This window comes from Protobothrops mucrosquamatus, unplaced genomic scaffold, assembly GCF_001527695.2.
Source record: "Protobothrops mucrosquamatus isolate PMUCROS unplaced genomic scaffold, P.Mucros_1.0 scaffold1141, whole genome shotgun sequence".
NCBI lineage: Eukaryota > Metazoa > Chordata > Lepidosauria > Squamata > Viperidae > Protobothrops > Protobothrops mucrosquamatus.
Window position 1 is genome coordinate 1 of NW_015387358.1, and position 27,075 is coordinate 27,075.

A 27,075-nucleotide genomic window follows, 5' to 3' on the forward strand; every position below is an offset into this window, starting at 1 on the left:
TGCTGAGGAGTGGGGACACAAGATATTAAAAGAATGGACAACAGCAAGGAAAGTACGTTTGTATTACCTGTGCTGAAGCCATATTTGATACAACAGTGACACTGTTTTTCAAAAAGCTTAGTTATCTCATAGTCATCTAAAAAAGAAGGGCACAACAGATTCTTGAAATGGCATCTTCCAGCAGGATTTATAATCTAAGAAAGTCCAACATATATCAGCTTCTTATGCTTACTGTACTGATACTGCTTTGTTTCATATTTCTATGCAAGTAAGGAATTGGAACTTTTTGTCACTCAAATGAGTTTTAACTGGAACAAGACTTTTTACTACCTTTGTTGTTCAGAAAGATCAAGTAGGCTAGGCAAGATCAGTCCAGGGCCTGAGGACACAAAGAGATCTAAATAGATGTCACAGCACCTTTCAAAGACTCATTATCTATAACAAGTTGCCCAGAAATCCAAATTTCTCATCTGAATCCCAGCAGCTCATAACAAAAACCACCTTCTTCTCCCAGGTGAGTGGGTCAATTCTATAATTAATTCACTGAACATTTTCCCAGGGATAGTTAGAGAAAGATCACAGCCCTTCTCTGAGGAGCCTGAGAGTATAAGGCCAGGCTGCTTAAGATGGGCTCCAGGGACACCAACACACGCAGTGCTTTTACATTAATGAGGGAAAGAAACTTTTCTCCCATTTTTAAACTGGCTCTGCATCACTGAGGAAGAACACATTTCATGCTAAGTTAGTAATGTTCTGAATTTGGCCTGGATGTGAAAACTGGGGGGAAAACCCCATGAAACATTCCAGACAAGGGCTGAAATCCTATTTTCTGTGTCCCATTTCCCAGAGTCAGGGGAGATCAGTCTCTTAATCTACTCCTCCGTATTCTTCATTCCCTAAGATCATTGGCTCCTCTGCACTTCAACTTCCTTTTGCCATTCTTTCACGTGGCGAACTGAAGGCAATTCTGGCCGCTTGCCAACAGCCAGTTTGTTTACCAGCAAGAAAAGAGTAAATTAGTGCCCTTAACCAATATTGCACATCCTTCTGGCTGAGCCAACAGTGTGTGCAGAGGGCAGATCTAGGGACCCCACAGAACAGCTGCAGCAGCCATTGATGTTTATTTTAATAGACGCTTTCCACCAGCAGCATTAAACATATTTAATCTGTTCTTGCAAATGGCTAATTTTGAAAATCCTCTTATCAGCATTAGCTCCTCAGCACTGGTATTTATTTACTGTTCATTTTCATAATCTTTTTTGTTTTAACTTCTCATAGCTACGTGACTGTTCAAATGGCTGGCTCCATTTCAGAGAATCCCAGAGAAGGAAAGCGGTGGGAGAGGATTGGCTGGTGGGGGGAGGAAATTGTTACGTATTATGATGTCATCCCAGGAGCACTGAGAAAAAAAGACCGAGGATGTACAGGTAGTCCTCTCTTATGACCATCCATTTAGTGCCTGTTTGAGGTTATGAAGGTGCTGAATGAAGGGCCTTGCAGCCTGTGACTGAAGTTATGGCCACTGCAGCTACACTGCAATCACGTGATCAAAATTTGGGCACTTGGCAACTCACCAACACTTACCAGCCTCAAAGCTGCTGCAACTTTTTCCACCTATATTCCCCTTTTGGTCCTCTGTCACCTTGTGCTCCACCTCAGCTGATCTTTGCCATCTTCTTGCTCCAGTTGCTCACAAGGCATCCCTGGTCTGGCTGCTGAGCCAGGGTTTCGGCTGCAGGAGGAAAAAAAAAAAGAAGAAGCAAAACACAGCTCCTGAGCTGTGGTGTGCCAAAAAGCCTCATTGTGGCATGTTCCTGGGCTGGGCAACTTTTGACTTTTATTTTTTGTAGCATAAAGCCAGCTCCAGCCTGGCCTCACTATTTTTACACAAAGGGGTGTCTTGATGCACTCCAGTTCTGGAGCTACACAAAAAGCAGCCCCTTAGAAAGAACGCAGCACAGCCCCAGCCTGACCCAGCAGCCTTGTCAGCAGCAGGATCAAGAATATAAAGATAGCAAGAACATGATGTAAAAAAAATGTCAAGACTCTAAAATAGTGCAGAGAACAACAACAAAGATGGAGGCTAAAACACATGAAGGACGGTGGACTGGTGGCTAAAATATATGAAGAACGGTTGCAGGAATTGGGTATGTCTAGTTTAATGAAAAGAAGGAATAGGGGTGACATGATAGCCGTGTTTCAGTACCTAAGGAGTTGCCACAAAGAGGGAGTCAAGCTATTCTCCAAAGCGCCTGAAGCAGGACAAGAAACAATGGATGGAAACTAATCAAGGAGAGAACCAATCTAGAACTGAGGAGAAATTTCCTGACAGAACAATTAATCAGTCTCCAGAAATTGTGGGTGCTCCAACACTGTTGGCTTTTAAGAAGAGATTGGACAACCATTTGTCTGAAATGGCATAGGGTTTCCTGCCTGAGAGGGGGATCCCTTCCAACTCCTTTTATTCTGTTATGGTGAAGGTTAGCGGGGACAGCAGAGCACAGGGGTGGCCGGGGTCTTGGAATACAATGTGTCGAGAGCAGTTGGGATTTAGCGCCAGTGGCTGCGGCCTCCTGGGGCATGACAAGCAGCCACAGAGCTGCACAGTTCTGGTGCCACTGCTGTCCCACAAGGCAGGGTGCATGGTTGCCAAAAGGCAGAGGTTGGGGAAGATAAGTGGGCGGCGGCGGGGAGTTTCAGGCAGTTAAACCATTTCGGGACCAGGCCAAAATGGCTCAGATTGGGAAGGGTGCTTGACTAACCAATAATATTTGCTTAATGACTGCAATGGATATTCTAGTCACTAAGTGATATGATCGCATGATATCTCACTTTATGACCACGCCACTTACTGATCAAAATTCTGGTCCCCATTGTCATAAATCAAGGAGTATCTGTAAAGAAGAGACTGCTTCTTTTTATTGAAACAGGCAAGCAATCCAGCATGTTCTCAGCAATCTGAATGCATTTGGGTGGTAGTTCACCATTATGCATTAAATAAACAGATGAGTGGTAATATCACGTTTTGCTCTACTTACACATGTATATTCTGTCCACTGTTTTTACTTGTTCTCATATATTCCTATATATCATGTTATTGAAAGACAAGAATTAATAGTCTCTAGCCCATATAGTTTACAGAAATAAGGCTTCACCATTTTCTCTTAAAACAACTGGAGTGTCTTGAATCAGTTTTCTCTGTCAGTGCTACTCTTGGTCATTATTTTGCTTTGTATTACTAAAAAAGGATGAGATATATTGTTGGGGAGGGGTCTAATTTTTGCAATTTTAAACTATACTTGCCTTAGCTTTGCTTAAATATGGTGCCACTGTTTTGCCACAGATACCTGAGGATATTCTACTTTCTTTGCTTTATATATTTTAATTTTTTATTAGGTCCTTTTAGAATATCTCAATGACTGTATTAATATAGCAGAATCATATGTAGATTCTTACATACACACCCATTACACAATTCCCTTTTGTAGAAAGCAACGTTGTGTAGACTGCAGAAAAGACAGAGGTCAAGATCTATGGACCCATCTAATGATGACTAGAGCATATGGAGCAGAATAATCAATTAACCATACCTCAGTATCTTGAAAAATGGAAAAGTTTTCCCTATTCAGACATTCTTTAACTGCCTTTCCTTGACTGTGGAAACAAAGAGGGCTTTGATCCTGTAATAAATATACATGTGCACAATCCTTTGCATGTTAAGTCCTGAGGAGTTCAATATTTACCCTCTGTGTCCAAAGAAGTGCAGTTTACACAAACTAAATAAACACAAAACAATACCTGTCTGTAGATTTAAAATTGCCCTCCTAGACCTGGGTGCCCTTGAGATGTATGGATTTCATTTTTTTCAGTTCTCTAACCAATATGATCATTGCTAGTATTGGTTTAAGAAACAAAAATCAAAATGAGGGGAAAAAATGGAGCACAAAGAGGGAAATCCAACTAGTTTTTAAGCTTTTGTTAGGATTGAATATCTTGTACTGCACCTTTTTTTAAATCCTTTGTCATTATCTTAGTCCTTTTACTTCAGCTAGTTGAGTTTTGCATGGACAATGTTTATATAAAGTACTTACCAATTTGTGATTTAATCTAAACTTACCTTATTTCCTTTTCTGGAAGATAACTTTAGTTTGCTGAAGCTCTTGTTACTACTCACTGGATTTGGAGAATGAGATCTTTGCAGTTTGTACTGCTGTACTTGGCAACTATTCTTAGCTGAGAGATGACAGTCCATCCCCGATCAGCCTAATGTCTCTTTTGTCTCATTGCAGCCCCAATATTCTGTCTGCGGAATTCAAATGAGTGGCATTATTTATTAACTCTTGCCTTGTGCAGCCTTCTCTCTAGATCTCCCTAGGTTTAAAGGAAAAAGTTCATATGGGGTCTCCTGCTTTAACTCAAATAATTGAACTCGAAGGGATCACACATTTCCATTGAGCGGCCCTCTGAAATATTAACACAAACAAAGGCTGTCAGAGGCTGATCACATAGTGGCCAGTCAAGTTGGGAGACAAAACAAAAGCAGCCAAGAGTTTGCAGGCACAAAGAAGAAACGTATTTCTAAACCTCCCCAGCTCACATCTTTCATAGGCATCTTCCCAAAAAAAATTTCAGTGAACAGATAGTTTAGGTGACAGGGTGATATGAGCTGAGGAATCTGAGAAAGCTTCCCAAATCTCTTCAGTGAACTCCCTACTTTGGGAGACAGGGTGATGAACTGAGAGATCAGAAAGCCCAGACATTACCTGAGCTTTCCAGCTAAGTCATTTGTAATGAACACTGATGTGGGAAATGCAGTTTAGAAGAACACAGAATTCTTCCTAGGAAGTAGATTTGGTGTGCATTTGAGAAATAGTAGGTCGGATTATTTTCCCTTACATTTTCCTTACATTGTTGGCTCCTTGGATACCGTAGGATGCTTCAATTCCATTGTGGCCTTAGTTGTGAAGCAAGAGCAGCCATAGGTCTCTAGTAATATGAATTTAGTAATGGCAGAATGGCTGTCCAATGTGACACAAAAACCATTATCTATAAAGAGATTTTTGTACATAAAATCAGATTGAAGTATCTCATGCTTAATGCTAGGCACTCCCCATTCAATGTAGCTACCAATCAACCCCAGTAGATCATGTCTTATGTGTGTATAGCATTCCTCATTTTGAAAACACATATCCTCTCTTTCGACAAAATGTTTACTACACACACACAAACTCTTGATCCAGTCAAAGTTTATTTTCATCTCCTTGGTTCTGCAGGCAACTGGCAGAGGTAGGGATACAGAAAGCAAATATCTTATTGTGTCTCTTGTTTTTTGACTGATGGATGGAGCACTTTATTTTTTTTTCTTTGCCATATTTTTCTGGGAAGACAGTGGATAAATCTTCCTTGTGGCCTTTAATTCCCCTGACCAGGGAATAAAACTACTATTAATTTTATTTCTGTTCTCCAATCCCAGGACAACTGGCATTCAGAGCAGCTCTATAAGCACTTCCAGATGCTCGGCTCACAATATAACCAAAGGATGTTGTGCAACTGGACCATTTCTTCCACTTTGTGTTTTTGCGTGTAATAAAACTAGAAGGCACAAAAAACATTGAAATATTGCATTTGTACCCTTCTAAAATATTCTGTACACGAGGCTTGGCAACTGCACACTAAAAGTATCCTGAGTTATCTAGGGGGTCCAGATAGATTTTTCTGCCTTAGGCACCAGAATACCTTAAGCCAACCTGCTAATTTAAAGGCAAGTCTGTCATTATTACTCCTGGAGATTACAATTCCAGAACAGAACTGATGTTTTCCCACCTTCCTGGTGCCTTCAGCACTGACAGGTGGCTGTTTCCGAGAAAACCTTGACCTTATTTTCACAACTGATTCTTTTAACAAAGCTGCAACAACCCCTAAATGCGAATGTATAATAAGCAGAAGCTTATTTAACAAGGCCTTTGATAACTAGCACCAAAAGGAAAGCTTGGAAACAGATGGTTACAGAGAAACAGAGGACAAAGCGGGGAACCCTCACAATAAAATATATTTCAGAACCTCTGCTTATTAACAAGATTCTTTTCTGACTAATAAGGTATGTCTCACCCAAATGGCTAGCATATACAGAGTTTATCTAGCTGAGTGAACTGGAACCTAATTTTTAAGACGCTCAAGCTGTCCATGTTCCCTCCATAATAAATCACATTCCATCAACATATGATTTTTTTTTTCAGCCAAATCCCAACCATCTATGTTTACATTATATCACAATGGGATTTACACTCAGTTTCATATGCACGAGAAACCAACTGTTAACATTTCATGAAACAATAAGTTATTATTTTGGAGAATTTTCCTGCTTTATTAGCAAGGAGTCCAGCCACATTTAAATGGTAAATTAAAAGCAAGAATGCAAGCTGAGAAAGTTAAGAGAAGGCTGGCAAGGTAAATATGAGGGACAGGTTCATCTTTCATATATTTCTTGGAGATTAGGGCAGGTGGTAGGTGATGCCTCACTGAAATAATATGCTGAGTAGACAGCCATCAGATTGATGACCAGACGGCTGCTCTACACAGGAAGATATAATCTTTTCCCACTGAATTTACTTTACTTCACAGGTGACCTTTTTGAAGTTATAATACAAATGGATACAAGTTAGACTAATGCCTGTTAGCAGAAGCTCCATTGAAAGCAATACAATTTCTGAGCAAACACGCGTAGGATTGCAATGAAGGTTCATAAAATATGGATAAATAATAACTTCATATTATACTGCATTCAATAGACTTTTCCTGTATGTCCATCTTTTTGATACGGACACGTTTTGAGTATTGGCAAGCTTAACCTAACCTCTTAAACGAATGCTTTAAGCAAATAGGAGAGCCCACCTTGAATGAGAGAAAGAACATTACTACTTACTTAGCAGTGGAACACTTGGTTCGCTGAGAGACTTTAACATCATTTCATTCCGTAAAGACTGACAGCTAGCAAGAGTTGGAATATTTCTTATCTTGAAATCCTTGGAGGGTTCCTGCCAGTCAGAACAAATTAAAGTTTTGAGTATTTATATTGGTTACCCAGCGTAAAGAATGATTTTTGAAGCTGACAGAACCTTTCCTTGGTTGAACGTCAGGTGTAATGAAGAGCTCAGTGTAGTTTAGACTTATAAACCTTCCTTGTATTATTCCAACTTGTACTGTTTTCAGGTTTCATGCAGAATGGAAGTTGTCAAGTTCGCAAGGTTTGCACAGTAAAGGACATTTTTTTTTTATTCTGCTTTTATTATTTTTATAAGTAATTCAGGGCAGCAAACATATCTAATATTCCTTCTTCCTCATATTTTCTGCCTAACAACAATAACCCTGTGAGTTGAGTTCAGCTGAGAAAGAGTGCCTGGCCCAAAGTCACTTAGCTGGCTTTCATGCCTAAGGCAGGACTAGAACTCAGATTCTCCTGGTTTCTGGGCCAGCACCTTAACCACTACATCAAGCTGGCTTTTTATATACCGGTGGAGTACTAGCCATTGGTTGAAAACATACCGTTCACTCGCATTCTTTTGGTCTTGGCCATTTTCCTGGCTGGAAAAAAAAATAGAAAAGTTTATTTCTGCACAATTTGCTATCCATGGTCCAGTGATGCTACAATAAATGTATTTAATGGCCATGAAGAGACGGTGTCATGTTCAACTCAGTCCTGACCCATGCAGATAATATGGAAAGAGGCAATTTGAGCCTGCTGTGGGGCACCCCGAGGGGACAATTACGGCACAGTATTTGTGTTCCCGTTTTATGGTTATTTTATTTATTGGTTTTATTGTGAGCCACTCAGAGTTGCTTAAGATGGGCAGCCATATAAATATTTTAAATAAGAAGTAGGGGGTCTACCCTGCTCCTATTGGCCACCAAACATTGTAGTGGGCACATCCCTGCCCGTATCTGGCCCCTGGTTTTTAGGGCCATTTTCCATTTTGGTAGCAGGAAAGGCTGAACTCTTTCAAGAGCCAGAAAGGCATCTCACATTTCTCTTGCCAACCTAAATTCTTCACAGAGTGGCATCTGAAGGGCTGAGCTTCCCACTTCCCACATGGAAAGAGAAGAAGGGCAGAAGCAGCTTTTCAGCTAGAAGCATCTCATTAAAGGAATGAGTAGAATTAACTAGGGTGACGCCAGGTACAGAGGAGGTTTCCCTACCCCCCAAGGAAGAAAAAGGGGATTTTTCTATGAAAAAAATCAGATCTTTGGGGTCCCAAGGGAACATCTGTCCCTCCTGATCTTCTTTTCCTGGCGCCTGTGTAGTGCTAGAAAGAAAATTCCTTTGCTGCCAGTTCTCTAACCCAGCAGACTTTACAAAATTTCTCACTCTGTGATGTAAGAATTAACAGCAGAAGTCCTGCACCCCCTCTGCCCCCACCCCATCCCTGCATGTGGCATTTCTTGCCATAGATGGTAGAACTGAGTTTGCCATGAATGAAGGGAGTAGGGGGAGAGAGGAGGCAGTGAATGGGTCCTTCGGTGCCCATCCTGTAATCATGCTATGGGATCAGGCAACAATAAAGACTAGTAGGTCTCCTTCTGCCAGTTACCTGCACCAAATTAACTTTTCCCGACCTCGCCCCTCTCCCTTTCCCTGTTCTTGTGCAGACAGCCTGCGGCTTTGATTTATTGCCAAAGCAAAAGGGGGCTGGAAATGTCATCGTCCCTTCTTTAAGCTGCCATACCTTTCTGCCAGCTCCCACGTGGAGTAACGGTAGTTTATGCTGCGGTGTGAAAGAACCCCAAGTTAATATGATAGGGATGAAAAAAGAGATTTGGTTTAATCAATCATTTCTTGCCCTTTATTACTAAGTGAAAATTTTCACTCTACTAGGTCAGACAATATTCCAAAGATCCCAGTGAAGAGAGGACGATGAATCTTAATTCCGTGGAATTTCAAAGGATTTTCCTGGAACTTTGTAATAGTTTAGGTGCCTATCAAGTCAACTCCTGATAACTATATGGAGCTAGAAACCTGGCAAGAAGAAGGAACAAGAAAGCAAGCCTCACAGAAAATCTGCATTTTGGCAGCACCTGCCTGCTTGGATCTCCTGATGCTTTGGGGAGAACAGCAGTGCTGGTGGCCAGCTTCTGTACAGACATCATGCATTGTTTATTAATCCATGTCTTCCTGTGCTTTATTTGGCAGCCTGTGGTGGCTTGGCTAATGCAACAGCATTTAATAATGATCTCCCACTTACTTAAACACTCCAAGTGAGCAACAGATAGAATCACGGAAACCAACCATTCATTGTACATGAGCTCAGCTACATCTAGTTAAATATTTGATGACAGTTCAGAAAAACATTGATATTCTTCAGGCTCTTTTCTGATTATGATTCTACAAGGCCATGAAAGTACCTCAATGATATATAAGACATCTGCACCCCAGGTCACCCGGCAATAATTGGCAGAGTGGCCCAAGTAACAGAGTGCAAAGGCAAGATCACAAGCGGTGGAGGTGAACAAAGTACCTATGTTTGCCTCCCATGGTGCTCTCTTGGCCAGAATTAAGTTCAGCCTTTCCAATTTTCTTATATTGGTGCAATAAAATGCTGGGTCAGAGATCAAACATGTGTCTCTTTCTTTACAAGTGGGACTTGTTCATAAGGGCAAAAACAGCATGGGAGATTCTAAATGGACAAATAAGTGCCATCCAGGCACCATGTTATAGAATGAACATAGATAGACAACTGATACATAGATGTCTTGAGTTACGTGTATCCCTTCCAAAAGTTGGCAGATTGTCACTTCCCTCCCCTTATTCAAGGACAGAAATTGGACAGGCTCATGCTCCTTATTCAAATGCAGACAGTGGAAGGGTGTTCATCCCCTTGAGGATACAGACTACTTTCAGGGCGGAGGATAACCTGTATGCTATTATTCTGCCCAACGCAAGAAACAGTCTAAGACTTCTATGACAAGCAGCTGGGAGGATTCATCATTGCCTCTTCTCCCTAACATTTGCTATTGGTGGCAGTTGTGCCACAGCAGAACAAGTCTTGTCCCCAACTCTGCCATAGGTTTTCACCGTTCCGACATTGTTTTACTTACAAACAGGATGAGAGGCTGTTTATACGTCTACTTTGCTCCCAAACCCAAACAAGTATATGTATATAGTGCACTGTGAATTAACTTTTTCCTAACTTCTGGCACATTTTAGGTTGGAGTTGCAGACAGGGTTCTTCATATCGGCAAAAGTTTGTAACTTGAAAGTAATAATAATAATAATAATAATAATAATAATAATAATAATAATAATAATAATAATAATAATAATAATAATAATAATAATAAAGTTGGAAGGGACCTTGGAGGTCATCGAGTCCAACCCCCTGCTCAGGCAGGAAACCCTACACCATTTTGGACAAATGGCTGTCCAGTTTCTTCTTAAAAACTTCCAGTGTTGGAGCATTTACCGCTTCTGGAGGCAGGTTGTTCCACTGGTTAATTGTTCTAACTGTCAGGAAGTTTCTCCTTAGTTCTAGGTTGCTTCTCTCCTTGGCTTAGTTTCCACCCGTTGCTTCTTGTCCTGCATTCAGGCGCCTTGGAAAATAGCTTGACACCCTCTTCTTTGTGGCAGCCCCTGAGATATTGGAACACTGCTATCATGTTGTAAGCAATGTCTGTGTAGTCCGCATGGTTCTGCATATTACGGAAATGAAAGTTGCTTCTAGGGGATGGAACTTCCTCCTTTGCAAATTAAGAATTCTATAGGCAAAGAAAATGCCAAAAGGAAGAAACAACACCAGATAAGCTAATGAAGTCAGGTTGAGCCTTTAAACGTTGTTCTGCTTAAATGTGTAAGTAGTCATATAAGCCACACCAAACAACAGCATATGTCAATATTCTGTCGACAGGTCAGGGAATATTTTGCTGCACTGGTTCAATGGAACCAATGAGAGGCTTCAGAATTTCACCAATATCAGAGTTTTGCCACCTGGAACATTACAAAACTGTAGAAGCAATGTAGTTAACAGTGAAGATAACTGAACTAGAGAAACCCATGTTCAAGTCCAGCCTACCTCACAGAGCTTTCTCATAGGTAGAAAATAGGCACATCCAAATGTAAGCTACTCTTGAGCCTCTAGAGCAGTGATGGTGAACCTTTTAGAGACCGAGTGCCCAAACTGCAACCCAAAACCCACTTATTTATCAGCAGGTGCCGGGTAGGCATGGCCCACTGGGTGGGTGTGGCTGCGGTGGTCATGGCAGACTGGGTGGGTGTGGCCAAGGTGGCCGTGGTCACCTCGATGTTGCTCGGGAGGGACACCTATGGGGGCCGGGCAGGGTTGGGGGAGATCCAGGGGGTCTCTGGCAGGTGGGGCAGTGAGCAGGAGGCTCGTCCTGTGCGGTGAGATGAGGCAAGGCGAGGCAGGGCAGGAGTGCCATTGTCGCAAGGTGAGGCAGGGGCCGGGGCGACTGCTGCCTGACACCATCGGCCCCCACACACAGAGGGTAGCAAGGGCATGGAGGCCGATGGTGTCCGTCAGCAGCCACAGCCTGCCGGCCCGTCAACCAGCGCACTCTGGGGCTCCGTAACCCGCTGCCAGCAGTTCAGAGAAGCTGCCTCTCAGCTGGACAGCCGGCCGACAGCTGAGGAGGCGATGCAGTGGGTCGTGCCCGGGAAAAGAAGAGCATGCGAGGCCAGGAGGGACGGGACGGGGGGGGGAGGAAACCAGCCATGCTGGGATGCATCCAGCCATGTGTGACCTCAGCGAGTTAGCGGGCGGCTGGTTGAAGAGGGACAGTTGCCATCTCCGGGACATGGTGCACGTGCCCACCGAGAGGGCTCTCAGTGCCGCCTCTGGCACATGTGCCATAGGTTCGCCACCACTGCTTTAGAGAAAATGCAGGCTAAGTATCCAGGAAATAAATCATTTCAGAAATTATTCAAAGATCCAGCTTTTTACATTTTTTTATTCTACCCTTCTTGCAAGAAGTTCAGAGGGGTGAACCTTTCTGTATCTTTCTTTTTCTCTCACTAGCCTTGTGAAGTACTCTAGGCTAAGAAAGAGAAAGAAACTAGTCTTTTCCACATTGACCCTGCATAACTTCAGCATGGTTGGTGATATATTCTTCATTTGCTTTGGATAGCGAGATGGGCGGCATATAAATTTAATACATACAGTAAATAAAATTTTAACCTAGAAACAAGGTTAGCATTTTAGAGCATGGCTTCTGAATACTTTCCAAACCCCTTTACTTCTTTATAGGAAGTATCTGTATTTCTTCCACTGTAACAAACCAACATGCGTTTCTGCATATGCTTCTGCTTCCCATCTGTATGGGTTTGTATCAATCTTCATTAGGAAGCAGGGGCAGGCCACATACTGCTCTGCTCTGGGTTACGTGCCGAGGACCAAGAAGAGAGAGGGACTGGAATGGAAGAGTTAATGTCATTCTGAGATGCTGCCAATTGCTTCTTCCATCAGAATGCATTGCGAGAATGTTTTCCTCTGCAACTGCCAGCCAGATGCAGCCTGTTTTCTTTCTTTTGTCATCTTCTCCCATCACATCAAGTTTGGTCCTGCAACTAACCAGTCTGCAGATAGAATGGCAGATGGGCAGAGTCTGCAGCCCTTTGCCTAATTTCTTTCAACTTTCTGTTAGACTAGAAATATTAATAACGATGTCTCTTTTTCCCTTTTGATAAAGGAGCACCTGCTAGGACTGGGTGTGCACTAGATGAAAACTAAGCAATACAAGTAATAATAATAATAATAATAATAATAATAATAATAATAATAATAATAATAATAATAATAATAATAATAATAATAATAATAATAATAATAATAATAATAATAATAAAGTTGGAAGGGACCTTGGAGGTCATCAAGTCCAACTCCCTGCTCAGGCAGATAATCCTATACCATTTTGGACAAATGGCTGTCCAGTTTCTTCTTAAAAACTTCCAGTGTTGGAGACTTCACCATTTCTGGAGGCAGGTTGTTCCACTGGTTAATTGTTCTAACTGTCAGGAAGTTTCTCCTTAGTTCTAAGTTGCTTCTCTCCTTGATTAGTTTCCATCCGTTGCTTCTTGTCCTGCCTTCAGGCGCCTTGGAGAATAGCTTGACTCCCTCTTCTTTATGGCAGCCCCTGAGATATTGGAACACTGCTATCCCTCGTCCTTCTCTTCATTAAACTAGACATACCCAATTCCAGCAACAGTTCCTTATATGTTTTAATCTCCAGTCCCTAATCAACTTTGTTGCTCTTCTCTGTACTCTTTCTAGAGTCTCAACATCTTTTTTACATTGTGGTGACAAAAACTGGATGCAGTATTCCAAGTGTGGCCTTACCAAGGCATTGTAAAGTGGTATTAATACTTCACGTGATCTTGTGGTAGAAACGTAGTCATTGTTGAAACATGTGGGAACCAGGCCATCATTGTAAACCATGATATTATTAATTGATTTGAAATTGTTTTATTAACCCAGGTTTAGGGTTCATTGTGCTGTGTGAACCCATAAGAAGTGGTGTGATCCCCTGGATAGTGCATTGGTAAGTGTAAGATATTCATAAAGATCCTGTGGCTCCATCAAAATTCTGGTTGAAAAAAACCTAAATTCTGCAAGATCTGTTCACATTCTGCAGATCTAGATCAGTTAAGATTTGCTTACTTGGGTAGGATTTCTTTCCAATTAAAGGATACGGAAAAAACTGTCACTGAATAGTCCAACTTGTTCATGACTGAGTAATCTTTTTCAGAGAACTGCTAAAAGAGTGGAAGCCATGGAACTTCTGTTCAACATATTTCTATATCCATTAAAAATCTATTTGCTCTTCTCAAAAAGACTTTGGCATCTTTGATCTTTAGTTTTAACAAACAAGGGCTAGTGGAATATATTATCTAGGTACAAATACCACTTGAGTCAAATATAGTATGAGGACAAGGAAAAGGTGCCAGCTAACTAGCTAAAAGAGTAGCTCATCAAACCAAGTCATCTCAGTCTATGCTCATTTCTCATGCAAGTCATTTAACAAGCAGTAATCCCCATCACAATCTCCCCCGCCCAACACAATCCAATTTAATTTAGAGGAAAAATCACACAAAGGCTGTAACATCCAGCTTATCCCTTGAAATGCAATCGTTCTGTAGAAAAGAATTAATGTTTAATTCCATCTTAATTACTCAGAGTAATAATCCATTTATACAGAGCAATGTGGTCAGCACATGCATTGCATTGCTCTAAAGGGTCAGAGTCATGTGACTAATAACCTTGTCAGCTGACAGGCTGCATTAATCAATCAGAGGGCATTGTTGTCATGAGCCCTGAGAGAGATTGGAGCCATTGATTAGATCCTTTGGATTGCATGGTTAGGACTTTCAATTAGTAACTTTCTGGCATTAAGCACCTCAACTAAACTGTTTTTGCCATGGCCCGTAGGGTAGCAACTAACCATTATTTAAAAATCTGTTGTCACGATACTATCCCATCCCCAGCCCATTACTGAAAACACATGACTTTGTATGTAATTGATCTGATATTAAAGTGGTGTTTTCTGTATTCTCCCAACATTGCCTTGCTTTATATGAACTTGGTGATCAGATGGTTAGAAACTCCCCAGCTCCTATTGGTCACTTCCAACTGCAATGGACAAGCCAACTTTGTTCCCCTTCCTCCAGTCATTGGGCATTGGCCTCCATGAGCATTGTAGTTTGTTCTGCTGGACCAATATTTCACCTGGATTCCATACGGAGAGAGCAAATTATGCTGACATACTTTTGTATCACATCATGGGCTTGAGGAAAGCACATTACGGTATTGCTGCTGCCTGGATGAGCACTCAAACACAGAAAATGCATTAGTATCATCTCACCAAGTGGTGAGAATTCCAGGGCCAGTAGGTCAATATTTTGTTTCCTTTGGCTGACAGAGCAATTCTTTTTACTATCTTTGACATCTCTGTTCTATTTACAAGCAACATACATTGTGGGAGCAAATAAGAGCCTACAACAGTCAACCCAGCAGGTGAACGTGCTATAGAACCAAAACTAGACTACAGATCAGTGGTGGCGAACCTATGGCACGGGTGCCAGAGGCGGCACTCAGAGTCCTCTCTGTGGGCACGCGCGCCGTCGCCCCAGTCCTAGGCCTTCAGCTGGGTTTTATAAAACCTTTTCGCTTTAGGCCTCCACTGCCGTGTGCAAAAAAAAAAAAAAAGGTTCAATCAATCAGTCAATTTCAACTTCTCGTGGGGAAAAAAAAGGTCTTGCAAAGTTGGAATTGATTTATTGAACTTTTTAGTCCCACCCAGTCTGCCGTTACCACTGCAGCCACGCCAATCCAATGGGCCACGCCCATCCAATGGGCCACACCCACCTGGCACCCAACGATGCATAAGTGGGTTTTGGGTTGCAATTTGGGCACTCGGTCTCTAAAAGGTTCGCCATCACTGCTACAGATGATCTCTGCAGTTGCATCAGAGATCTCTCCCAGGCTGGCTATGCTGACGTATTTTACAATAAAGTTCTGCAAGACTTTGCAAGCTTGCTCATTATTTGGAGGCATTTGTCCTATTATTGATTCAGGGTGATGAAAAGCAAAAGTAATTGTGAGGAGCTCCAGAAAGATCTGTTTAAACATGGTGACTGTTCAACCCTATGGCAAATACAATTCAATTTGAGGTTGTATAAAATGCTGCACATTGAGGCAGAAAGCCCAAATTCACCTATATACCTTGATGGGGTCTCAGCTGCTTGTAACTAACCAGATAAAAAGATCTTGGAGTCATAGTGGAGAGCTCAATGAAGATGTGAACTCTGTGTGACAGCTGTGAAAAAGGGAAATTCCGTGCTAAGGATCATTAAGAGAGGCATTGAAAACAAAACTGCCAACATTGTACTGCTCCTTTATAAATTGTAGCAGGCAGGCATCCACAGTATGTGCACGGTTCTAATCCCCCTATTAGAGGAAGGATTTAATAGAGCTAATAAAATCGTAGAAGATGGAAACAAAATTATCACAGGGTTTTCCCTAGAAGAAAAGGCTAGAACGTTTGGAATTCTTGAACGCAGAAAAAAAGAGGACCAAGGAAGGGAAATATATGAGGTGTATACAATCACACACGATCTGGAGAAAGTGCAGAGTTTTTTTTAAAAAGCATTGGGTTCAAAGGCCATTGAAACTGATGGGAAGGAGATTCAGTGCAGACAACAGAGAGTACTTCTTCACACGGCACATAATTATCCTGCAGAATTTGTTACCTGAGGTGTGGTCATGGACACTAACTCAGATAACTTTATAGATAGAGGGATTAGATAGATCAGTGGTGGCGAACCTATGGCACGGGTGCCACAGGTGGCACGCAGAGCCCTCTCTGTGGGCACGCGTGCTGTCGCCCCAGTCCTAGGCCTTCAACTGGGTTTTATAAAACCTTTTCGCTTTAGGCCTCCGCTGCCATGTGCAAAAAAAAAAAAGGGTTCAATCAATCAGTCAATTTCAACTTCTGGCGGGAAAAAAAATCTTGCAAAGTTGGAATTGATTGATTGAACTTTTTAGTCCCACCCAGTCTGCCGTTACCACTGCAGCCACGCCCACCCAATGGGCCATGCCCATCCAATGGGCCACACCCAGCCAATGGGCCACACCCACCGGCACCCGACGATGCATAAGTGGGTTTTGGGTTGCAGTTTGGGCACTCGGTCTCTAAAAGGTTCGTCATCACTGAGATAGATTTATGCAGAAAGATATACAGGTAGTCCTTAACATATGACTGGTCACTTAGTGACTGTTTGAAGGTACTCCAGACCCTCACCTGGGTTCCTTACAACATGGATTTTGTTCTGTTTCCAATGTAAAGGCATTGAGACGAGGCAGGAGTAACAACAGCCTTCTCTTATTCAGGTCACAACAGAACCAATACAAAATGGCACAGATTCCTCTTACACCCCTTTGCAGGGACAGTGTCAGCCAATCAATGCAACGGATTCTCCCACCTTGTGCATGCGCAATAGGCTGAAGACAGCCTGTTTGGTCCCGGGCATCCACATGGTCTGCCTGGGCCTCTCTGAGTCATTCAGCAGGCCCAGGACATAACAGATTTGAAGTCCTGATAGCTGTCCCTCCCCCACGGTCACATGATTACATTTTGGACATTTAGCAACTGGGTCACATCTATGACCATTTGCAGCATACTGCAGTCACGTGACTGCAATTTACAATGCTTTTTGCTGGAAACCAGCGTTTATTTCCAGTTTCCAGCAAAAAACAGCCATTGTGGACAATGGATTCACTTAGCAGCTGCTGTGTTTGCTAACTGACTGCAGTGTTTGCTTAATGATCATGTGATTCACTTAACGATGGTGGCCAAAAAGTCATCAAATAAGGCATAGTCACACGGTGACCCACTTAATGACCAGCATGACTTATAACTGTAATTCATAATTCAATTATGATTAGAAGTCAAGGGCCACTTGTATCAAGGCCCTACTATTCTTAAAAGACTCCGTGTTGTTTCTGGGTTGGGGGGCAGCGTGAGTCTGACTGCCAGCCATCAGGGAGTAAAAGGGAGAGAACGAGATGTTCCAGTCCTTGTTGAGAGTTTCTCCTGTGACAGCTGACCATTGTGAGAAACAAAATGCTGCACTAAAATGAGTCTTAGCTTGATCCGGCAAAGTTTCTTTTATTCTTATCCTAAATTTTATAATGGACGATGTATAGGTAGTACTTGGCTTAAAAGCATTTGTTTAGTGACTGTTCTAAGCTACAGTGGCACTGGAAAATATTGATTTATGACCATTTTTCACAGCTATGATTGTTGCAGCACCTCCACGGTCACATGATCAAAATTTGGACACTTGGGCAACTGATTTGTGACTGTTGCAGTGTCCTGAGGTCATATGATCACCTTGTGTGGCCTTCTGGCAAGCAAAGTCAATTCACTTAACAACCATGTGAGTAACTTAACAACTGTAGTGATTCACGTAACGAATGTGGCAAGAAAGGTTGTAAAAATGGGGCAAAATTCATTTAACAACTGTCTCACCTAGCGACAGAAATTTTGGGCTCAGTTGTGGCCATAAGTCAAGGACTACCTGTAGTTTAGTCTTGCTTTCAAGCACACAATGCGCTGAAATGAGATCATACTCTTCAAGGCAGCCTCTCCAATCACTGGCGCTTGTTGGGCAACATTCAAAAATTCTTTCTATTAAAAAACAATCCGTTAACAAAAGAACATTTCCCTAAGAGCATAAGAGCTCTAATTGCAGGTACCGATCTATTGCGGAAAACATATTTTTCTAATGAATTTTAAAATGTGTTTGGCAGTTGTTCTAGCCCAATTATTAGCATGAACATTCAGGAGCAGAGTTGATCATGGCCAAGAAGCTGTCATCTTGGGTGGCGCAGCAGGCTTGTCCTTTCCTTCATCCTCACTCTGGTTTGCTACGCAGAACCACCATCTGGTCTTCCCAGGAAGCTCACAGATTAGAATGATGCATATTGTGGCAGAGACAAATCTTGCAACAAGCCAATGGACGAGGACAGTAAGAAGCAGGCCGGTCTGCCAGCCCGAGTGGACTAATTGGATAATCAGAGGAGAAGAGGGAAGTCTTAATTTGAAGTCATTCTGTGCTCTTTCCTATATTAAAAACTTCCAGAGCCAGGGAGGATTGGCTATTGATTCAGAAGACTAATATACACACCTTAAGAGGTGGGGGGGGGGGAGATATTAGCTGGGAGCGATTTCTTAATTAGTGCTATGATACAAGCCCCAAATCTGTTACCAGCATGCTTGTCATCCTAAACATAATGAGGCTGTGTTCAAATATGAGCCTTCTTTCTCATACTGTTGTTGCTTTTTTATTTTTCCTTGCCTGCAGAATTGCAGGGTAATGTCCACGATTTGTTTCTGTTAATGTTTTATTGCAAGGAAATTTACAGGACACCAGTGCATTATACTCAACCAACCATAGTAATTGCATCCAGACATCACCAAAGATTCTGTGGATAACCAGACATCACTAATTTCTGCAATGCTACAATGGAAGGCTTTGATTTCATGTGGGAGATTAAGTTGTTCTAGGGCAGGGGTAGGCAACCCTGGCTCTTTTATGACTCGTGGACTTCAACTCCCAGAACAGGGGTAGGCAACCCTGGCTCTTTTATGACTCGTGGACTTCAACTCCCAGAATTCCTGAGCCAGTCATGCTGGCTCAGGAATTCTGGGAGTTGAAGTCCACGAGTCATAAAAGAGCCAGGGTTGCCTACCCCTGTTCTAGGGGAAAGAAGCCCTTGAGGAGAATCCTTGCTTTATAGTTCCCTCCTGACATAACTTACAAGGGATGGGGACTCATAGCATACTCTCTACATAGATGTGTTGGGTGGGTAGATTTTGCCTGAAATAGACAATCTAGAACATAGCCAGGCTGTAAGTCATATAAAGATACATATGTGATAACCAGTTTCTGCATTTGGAATCAAAGCAGCAAGCTTTAACAGAGGTGTAGTACAATAATGGGCTTCCCCATTATCAGATGGGCGGCCATGTTTTATACCAGTTGAAACTTCCGGGTAGTCTTCAATAGCAGCCATATCTGGATTAAGTCACAGTAGTCCCGTGTGGAGAAGAAATGGACACAAATGATTGCGTCAGTGCCTTCTATTGCAGAAAAGGCCACAATGGACATGCTAGTTAAATCTGGGTAAAGTTTTCCTGGACATAGCTTCAGGCTGTGCTTCCAATCTGAACCTTAGTTCAGGAGTACTCCTAGGCTGTGAGCTTGCATTTTTGGGAAGAGCATAATCCCATCTAGAGCCACTATTGGTGCCAGCTTCTAAATCAACAACCATTTTATCTTGCTTACGTTGAACTTGGTTTGTTTTTCCTCTTTCAATCCTTATAGTCTCAAGGTGCCAGTCAAGACTTTTACAGCATCTGCTTCTCAGCCCAGAGCAGAGTTACATAATGGTATCATCAGCATATTGATGATCCCTCATCTGATGCTTATGGATGAGCTCTCCCGATGGCTTCATGTAGGTGTTAAATGAAATACAGGAGGGTCAACATCTAGAGCATCCCATATTGGCATGTTTGAGCACTCATATTCTTCATCCCTACACACACCAAATTGAATTGTTAATCAAGCAGGACTGAAAACATTTGCAGGAGATCCCGAAAGATATAGCAGATAAGAGCATTAAAGGCAACTGATGGGCTCCACAAGACAAAGAGGCTTGTGCTTCCCTATAAAGGTCCTGTCATAGGTCACCCATAACAGCAACCATTAATAGCAGTTTCTTTTCTTCAGAATCCTGACCAAAAAAGGGCCCAGATTGCCCACTGCTTCCAGAAACCTTTGAAACTGTAACTCATCTTTTCCACTTTTTCAAAAATGGAGGTTGGAGACAAGACAATAGTTGTCTAATATGGCTTAATCTTGGGCCAACCTCTAGAGAATATGAATTCCTCTTTCAAAGATGGTAACACCTCCCCCTGCCAAAAAGAGGCATTTATCACAGTCAAACCCAGCCAGGTGTGCCCTCCCAAACTAGCTAGGTGGAATCCACAGATTGTGAGATTTGCTTCATAAATTCTTTTCTTCAATATCTGTAAGTTCAAACATATCACAGATGATTTTGCAATATATATCATCCCTATCAACTATTTGGATTCTGTCCAGCTGGCTGCCAAATCCAGACCAATCTGAGTGATGTTACCAAGAAATAGTTCTGACAAAAGATCGCATCAATCCCTAACAGTACCCGGGTCACTCAAAAAAGTGCTTCTGGACCGTATTCCACTAGTGTAATGAAGATAAATAAGAAAGCTTCACCACCCTTCCTGCCATGGTGTAGACTAGAAGCTGAGATCATACCTTTATTTGTTCCTTGTTTTTTACCAGGATTTCTCCAGCATCTTTTGTTACTTCATCTGCTACATGCCTCAGTAAACTAAGGCACTCTTCCATGATAGACAAACAAGGAGAAGCCAAATGTGTTCATTCCACTGTGTCCCTTAGGTTTACTGAACTGCCCTCCAGATCACCGGTTAACTTCTGAATACCTTCTGGAATACAAATGTATCCATAAGGTTCATGGGTGGCCCATTCTAACCAGTCCTTTTACCATATGAAGATTCATGATGTTGGTTATCCCCATGGTTACTAAAAGAGTACTGTATCTCTTCCTTACTATGTCTCCCATCACCTGATTAGATGTCAGCTGCTCCAAGATATCCGTATCCAGCATGTAATTTCCATTGTGCATTGAACTCATGATGACTTGGAACAGGCCTGTGGTTATCATGACAGCTATGAAGTCCTGGACTGTATCTGATCCTACTCTTGGGGAAAGTAGATGGAAACACCCAGCATTAAAAGTCTGGCTGAATCTACTACAAACCCGATGATGAAATCAAACAGCCTGGGTAGACATGCTTCCATGCATCAGGGAAGACAGTACAATAGCAGTACCCTAGCTTGTCCTTAGGCTCAAACATCGTAACAAGAACTTAACATCCAAATTACCTGGGGTTCTTGCAGTTGATCACTGCTACAGCTCCTCCATACCTTGGAGTCAAGAGTGATGTTAATTAGGTGCTACACCTTTACTGGATGTTGGATAGAAGAAAGTCCCCATCCTTGCCCAGACAGATTTTATTGATACATGCTAAAAAATGTCCTTCATCCATGAGTAAATCAGGGACAAGGAAAAATTTAATGCAGAGTGATCAGGTATTTAATAACATCAGTGTAAGTTGAAGGATTCCATTAATTCAAACTTGTGGTTCTTAATCTGAAAACAAATGATCAGAATGGGAATTGGTCAAAAATTCCCTATTTCTTTTTCCCTATAATAGATGCTTTAATCTTTTACAGATCTCCTCTGTTTATCATTATGGTAATTGTCTCCTCCTTTCTATATCCTTCCCTGCCTTCTACCCCAATCTTGCTCTTTCCCAGGGATTATATAGCAGTATCAGGACTTCTGTCTCTGGCCAGAAAAAAAACCACCCCAATGTTCTATCTATCTATCTCAGTTTGTTCTTTCAATCACCTTTACTATCACCATCTCCACTAAAACTACTGCTGCATCACAAGCCCTCCAGTCCCTTCTGTACTGCTGCACTTCATCTCCAAAGCCTTGGACTTATCACATCATTCACTGTCACAGTTTCTTGTACAATGTTTTCCTTTCATCTGTGTTGTGATCTGAGCTCCAGTGGTGGACGAACTCCAGTAGTTTTCTGCCTGTTTCTGCCTTACACAATGAATTTTGGCAAGGTTCCAAGTAGCAAACCATCTCCAAAGCCAGTGTCAGCAGGTATATCCACCCTTCACAGTTGCACCTGTGATGGCTAAAAACACAGAAGGCCACAATCCTGGTTTCTCATCATCACACACATTGCTTATATCACCCAATACTGCAGACTTTGCTCACTGTAATCTCTTAGCCAGCCCAGGTATCCAGTTCCAGCCAGATCGGTTGTTTCGTTTTCCTTCTCTTCCATCTATACAAGTTCTTGCTTATTCTACACATTTTCCCACCAAAATTCCTTCTTTCTCTAATCCCAGAATCAGCATCCTTGTCAGCATATCCATCACTCGCCTTCACTAGGTAATAAAGATTTCCCTAGCTAATAATAAACCTAATTACTAGCTCACTCCTAAAACAGTTTCTCATTCACCTTGTTAACTCCTGAAAAGACAGAATGGTACACGAGAGTGCACAGACATCTTATGCATCTTTTCTTTAAAAAAAAAAAAATCAAGATTCCAGAATTTTAAAAATATTTGCTGAATTCCCCTTATTAAATCTCATAATAGTTGTAATTTCTCTATTTTTAACAATACGAAATCTATTACTTGCGACAAAATCTTTAATAACAGGATTCATAAGGTCAGGTAAGGAAGATTAATGTGTAAACAAATTGTCCCTGGAGAGCAATGGTTTGGATATCATTTGCCAGAAAGTTGGTGATTACTTTACACGCCATTTCATTTCCTCAGAATTACATTGTTATAAGATATATAAAATTGCTTTTATCTACAGAATATATGCAGGCTTGAGGGCTCATCCATATAGCCATATTGATGTGCTTTCCTTCTGCACCTGAGACAGGAGGAAAAGTATGATTTGTATTCGCAGCCAACCTTTTATCATACCTCAGGAATGAGGCAGAGGTGATGCTACCCTCAGAAGAAGTAACCTGGTTGTGACTAGTTCTTCCAAAAAGAGATCCATGTGTGGGGAAGCACCCTTTTCATTGTCTAACTCTGACATGGAAAGCTCAACTCTGGACAAACAATAAGGATGGAGCCTTGAGCTGCAGAGAAGAAAGAATAGAGCTCTCATTCTACCCCTCCTCCCCATCAATGTCTATGGTTGATTAAAAAGGAATGCCTCAGCCCTTCCTTCCTTCCTTCCATCCGTCCGTCTATCCGTTCGTCCGTCCGTCTGTCCATCAGCCCTTTGAGGTAATCCAGACATGAAGTCATGAGTACTAATACTATTTTTATTGCAATGTTACAGTAACAGAATCTTGCCAGTCTGAAAGTATTTCTCTCCTTCCTTACTTTTACTCTCCAGAAAACAAGAGAAGTCCCTTCTGGGATGTTTTATCCATCATGGGACCATTGCCTAGGCTGCAGCTTTTCCTCCTGTCTCCCAAGGTCATTCCCACATATCATTACCCTCCCCTCCTCTTGTGCATTTACAGCATTGTACAAGACGTTTAATTTCTCCTCTGAGAGCCTCAATCTGCTAGCTAGCTGCTATTCTCACAAGGGGAGTGTGTGTGTGTGTGTGTGTGTGTGTGTGTGTGAATGGAATTAGTCAGGCATTTTATGCCTGCATCGCCAGACTGGAGCTTGCTAAGGGGCTACTCTGCTGCTTCTTATCATTTTGGGAAAGCTGACAGGAGGGCAAGGGAGTCTCAGCCTGTCCCCAATGCAAGATCAGGTGCTAAGCTGCAAAAAGGAGCATCACAAAGTCAAGATGATAGCCAAAACCTTGCTCTCTTTATGTGTAACAGCACAACTCTAGTAGAAAATGGGTGAAGCTCCAGGCCCGTGACTCTTTTTTAACCACCTGGTACCTCCCAACTGGAATCCAGCCCTTTACAAAGGCCTTTCGTTTAATTCCCAAAGAGTAGAATTTCTGTTTCAGGATTCACACAAGGGGCAGAAGCAGGTTGCCTTCTCATAAAGAAATGGCAACTAACTACACACTTGCAGAAACCCAGCGAGTGACATGCTTCGGCAGGGCATTCTTTGTGGAGTCAGGAATACTTAAGAGTCCTGCAGGACCTTTCAGCAAGTTGGTGGGAATGTTAGCTTTCTGAAAGACACGTGGATAACCGTCTCTGTGAGGACAGTATCCCCAAAAAGGAGTCACAGGCTGTGCTGCTACCACATCTGGACACAGCAAAGGCCTCCGCTGAGGCAAACATGCCCCCAGCTGGAGAGGAGGGGATGCTCTTTCAGCAGGCCAACTGGACTCCAACAAACTTTCGACGCTCAGAGGCTCTCCCCTCTCCTCCGCCTGTGCTCGAAGCTTCACTCAGGAAGTCTCCCGGGAAAAACACATCTTTAAAGCTTGCACCGGTTTCAGCCCGTCTCAGCAACAGGCTGACAACAAGATGGCCGTGCTGTGACGATATGTCCTCTGTGCACAGTAAGCTAAGGTCCTCAGACTAGAGAAAGGAGGCCGTGTGGATCAGGCCTGTGAGTGGATGTGAACGTCTGTGCAGGAAAATCATTCATTTTGTCCGAATTATGTAGTTTGTCTGATACAAAAAGAGAAGCAAAATACCGCAAAAGGTTAAATTATACTATTTTGACATTATGGATTTCACCATTTTAAAAATCATTAAAAAAAACCTGTTGGGTTTATGTGTGGCATTCAGCAGGAGAAGCATTGAAAGAAAAAAAAAACATGAAACCAAAACTTTTGGAAACAAAGCACTATGGAATATCCACACCTTTGGGATTTGAGCTACAATTTTGGATCTTTTTTGTCCAAACAGATTATTCCAGTTAAGAGGAAATAAAAAATGAAAGGGACTTAGAAAAAAAATCTGACGATTAAAGGATGAGCATATTGTCTGGATGTGCCATGAAATTACTATCATGAATAGTGCCTAATGCATGTTAAAAGGTTCATCTGAGCCAAGGTCAAGAGGAAAAACCCTATTTGCTGTCATTTAAAACCTGGTGAAATGTGCACTCCTGTATTATATCCTGAGAGTGTGCACACCTTTTAGAGAAAGCAAATCTAAAGCCATAATAACAAGTTATTCAAATGGCAAAATGTTGCTGTCAAGCAGCAGGTAATCTTGCATTACTCTTTTTTTTTTCTTGTACAGAACCATTAGAATGCTCATTTGGTACCGACGGCAAGGACAATCTGCCATGTATACAAAATAATATGACAAAAACAATTTGACAGCGGAATTGGGCATAATGGAAGAGATAGCTGACAATGTTCTTTATTTAGCAAAGCCAACTTTACCTGTATCAAGGAGTTTTCTATTTACAATAATAATAATAATAGTAAAGTTGGAAGGGACCTTGCAGGTCATCTAGTCCAACCCCCTGCTCAGGCAGGAAACCCTATACCATTTCGGAAAAATGGCTGTCCAGTCTCTTCTTAAAAACTTCCAGTGTTGGAGCATTCACCGCTTCTGGAGGCAGGTTGTTCCACTGGTTAATTGTTCTAACTGTCAGGAAGTTTCTCCTCAGCTCTAGATTGCTTCTCTCCTTGATTAGTTTCCACCCGTTGCTTCTTGTCCTGCCCTCAGGCGCCTTGGAAAATAGCTTGACTCCCTCTTCTTTGTGGCAACCCCTGAGATACTGGAACAGTGCTATCATGCCCCCCCCTCGTCCTTCTCTTCATTAAACTAGACATACCCAATTCCAGCAGCCGTTCCTTATATGCTTTAGCCTCCAGTCCCCTAATCATCTTTGTTGCTCTTCTCTGTACTCTTTCTAGAGTCTCCACATCTTTTTTACATCGCGGTGACCAAAACACATCGCGGTGACCAAAACAGGTATATTTAAGGTATAAGATCCCAAATAACCATCATATTAGGATTAAAATTTAACTTTAGTGCAGGAAAAAGCATGCACTGCTAGGAATACCAGAGGACCTCCTCTCCCCTCTCCCCTCCATTCCCCCCCCTCCAATTATATTTTATGTCTCCCATTTGCCTAGCTTATGAAGGTCCAGGTTCATTTTGGTACTTGAATACAAGCTGAGTAGATGAGAAACAGGTCAAGGAAGTCACTTTTTTCTCCATGAAAATTGAGTTCTACACCCCATGGTCTGAACCAGGAAAAACCTCTTAGCAACAATCCTTAGGTAACGATACCAGTGAAGCAGCAAAACCCTGGGTAAGTACCAGCTGGCAGGAAGGAGTATTATCCTTGTGTGTCCTTGTTGCCCTCCAAATGTCTAGTAGCCCTTGAGAGGCTGCATTAGCTCCCCATTTCTGTTCTAAAGCTTCCTGTGACTCAGATATGATGAAACCAGCCCTAATCCTACGGGATATATGCAATTTTAGATTTCCTATCAGTTTGTAAATTTATATACCACTTCCTTTACAATGGTATCCTGAAGCAGTTAACAATGGTAATGCAGTAATAAAAAGAGTAAACAAAAACAATATAAAATATTCATTAAAAAGGGAGCGTGGAAGAAAACCAAAGCGAACTCTTCATACAACATTCATATAGAGCAGGGCTTTTCAACCAGTGGTATGGGTACCACCTGTGGTACATTGGCACCTGGCAGATGGTACATGACCATCCTAGAAAAGTGATAGCGGGGGAGGGGAATGAGCTGAACCGGTGGCAGCACCGCACAAGCCTGAGCGAGAGATGGCTGGAGCTGCAGGGCTATCCAGGCTCAGCAGAAGCACCAGGATCAGTGCCGCTTTCCAGCTGATCGGCGCTTCTTCGGGGCTGTCAGGGCTCAGTGGAAGCGCCAGGATCAGTGCCAGGCTCCAACTGGAGCTCCGCGCTGATCTTGGCGCTTCTGCTGAGCCCAGAAGAAGCGCCGATCAGCTGGAATGTTGCATCTCCAAGGTCTT